This window comes from Suricata suricatta, chromosome 10 (assembly GCF_006229205.1).
Source record: "Suricata suricatta isolate VVHF042 chromosome 10, meerkat_22Aug2017_6uvM2_HiC, whole genome shotgun sequence".
In the NCBI taxonomy this organism is placed as follows: Eukaryota; Metazoa; Chordata; class Mammalia; order Carnivora; family Herpestidae; genus Suricata; species Suricata suricatta.
In genome coordinates, this window is record NC_043709.1 from 85,083,641 (window position 1) to 85,086,048 (window position 2,408).

A 2,408-nucleotide genomic window follows, 5' to 3' on the forward strand; every position below is an offset into this window, starting at 1 on the left:
TGGGAAAACAAGGTTGATTTTTCTTTGATGCCCTTTGGTGTCAGTTTCTGTGATATTTGGCTTGAAACGGGTAACTTGAGACCTCTGAGTGTTGGTTGAACACCATTTTCAGTAAATATTTATTGTTTTCTTAGGCATTAAGGAAGGATAACACATTTAAGATGAAATACAAAGCATCAGCTTTCAAGCCTGACCAATGGAACTCAGCAGTGACAACCCAACTTGGATTAACTGAGACTCAGTGAACCCAATTCAGACTCTCGGCTCTCCACATTTGCTGCAGCTCTCTGATCCTATAATCTTCAAGTCCAGCTGTGTCATGGCACTTTGCAGATTTGGTCGAAAGCTGGTACGCAGATATAAGCTGGAACATTTGGTGGTTGAGGATGACCTACATAGAAGACTGAACACTCTGGATTTAGTGGCCCTAGGTGTGTCCTCCACAGTGGGTGCAGTTATATATTTCATAGCTGGTGACGTGGCTAGAGATAAAGCAGGACCATCCATTGTGATCTGCTTTTTGGTGGCAAGTCTAACTTCTGTGCTGACAGGGCAAGTCTAACTTCTGTGCTGACAGGGCTGTGCTATGCAGAGTTTGGTGCTCGTGTTCCCTATTCTGGCTCTGCATATATCTACAGCTATGTCACTACAGGTGAACTCTGGGCTTTCATCACTGGCTGGAACCTTGTCTTTTCCTATGTTGCTGGTACAGCCATTGTGGTCTTTGCCTGGAGCTTAGCTTTGGACAACCTGTTTGGGAACCAGATCTCTCAGATCCTGAGTGAAAGCATCTTACTACATGTTCCCCAGGACCTTGCAAAATATCTAGTCTTCTTTGTTGTGGCCCTTGTGTTGTTGCTTATTGGGTTGCTGACTCTGAGGGCAAGGGAGTCAGGGCTGTATACCAAAGGAGTCACATTAGTGAGCCTCTTAGTGCTCAGTTTTGTCATCATCTCTGGTTTCATTGAGGGGGACCTGCACAACTGGAAACTCACAGAAGAGGACTACATAATGGCTGGACTCAATGACACCTCTAGCTTGGGGCCTCTGGGCACTGGAGGATTTGTGCCTTTTGGCTTTGAGGGGATTCTCCGTGGAGCAGCTACCTGTCTGTATGCATTTATAGGTTTTGACAACATTGTTACCAGAGCTGAAGAAGCCCAGAACCCGCAGCGTTCCATCCCTATGGGCATTGTGATTTCACTCTTCATCAGCTCTTTGATGTATTTTGGTGTCTCTTCAGTACTTACACTCATGGTGCCTTACTACAAGCTCCAACCTGGGAGCACCTTGCCTGAGGCATTTCTCCATATTGGCTGGGCCCCTGCCTACTATGTTGTAGCATTTGGATTTTTCTGTAGTCTTTCTGCCAGCCTCTTGGTCTATATGTTCCCCATACGTCAGCTGATTTACATGATGGCGAAGGATGGCCTCCTGTTCCCTGTCCTTGCCAGGGTCCATACTGGTGCATACACCCAGATTGTGGCCACTGTGATCTTTGGCATTATTGCAGCAATCATGGCATTCTTTTATGGACTCACTGATATTCTGGACCTCATGTCAATTGGGACCTGGCTAGCTTACTGCCAGGTGGCTTTTTGTGTTCTCATCATCAGGTATCAGCCTGAGAGGAAGAAAGAGGGAAATGAAGCAGAGATGCAAGAGGAAAATGGACCTGCTGCAGAGAATCTGACTCTACATGGACTACTTTTTCCAGGCAGCTGTACCCCCACTCCAGTCTCTGGCCGGATTGTCTATGTTTGCTCCTCACTGCTTGCTCTGCTGCTCTCTTTTCTTTGCCTGGTGCTGGCCCAATCTCCAGTTCTGCTTTCTGGAGACCCAGTGTGGATTTCAGTGGTTGTGTTGCTCCTGGTGCTCATCACTGGGCTTGGTGTGGTCATCTGGAGACAGCCACAGAGCTCCAGTTCTCTTCCCTTTAAGGCCCCTGGTCTGCCTCTCCTCCCACTACTGAGCATCTTTGTGAATGTTTACCCTATGATGCAGATGACAGCTGGCACCTGGACCCCAGTTGGTGTCTGGATGCTGATTGGGTTTGCTATCTACTTCAGCTATGGGATTCAGCACAGCATGGTCGTTAACCCCTCTTAAGTTAAGACCAAAATTGTAGACCTTGAGCTGAGCAGTGCCAGCACATATTCTGTTTGACATCATCACACCTGAATGCAATCTGATTCACTGCACAGTAATGGAGAGTATTTTTTTAACTGTTAAAAAATGTTTATTTTTGAAAGAGAGAGACAAACGGAGCACTACTGGGGAGGGACAGAGTGAAATGGAGACACAGAATCTGAAGCAGGCTCCAGGCTCTGAGCACAGAGCCTGACATGGGGCTTGAACACATGATCCATAAGTTCATCATCTGAGCCGAAATCAGACACTTAAGTGAG

The 2,408-nt window shown here is 46.9% G+C and overlaps 1 pseudogene; it reads left to right on the plus strand.

Moving 5' to 3' along the window:
• The first annotated feature begins 319 nt into the window (after positions 1 to 319).
• LOC115305274 lies at positions 320 to 2,166 on the plus strand (annotated as a pseudogene).
• The last annotated feature ends 242 nt before the right edge of the window (positions 2,167 to 2,408 follow it).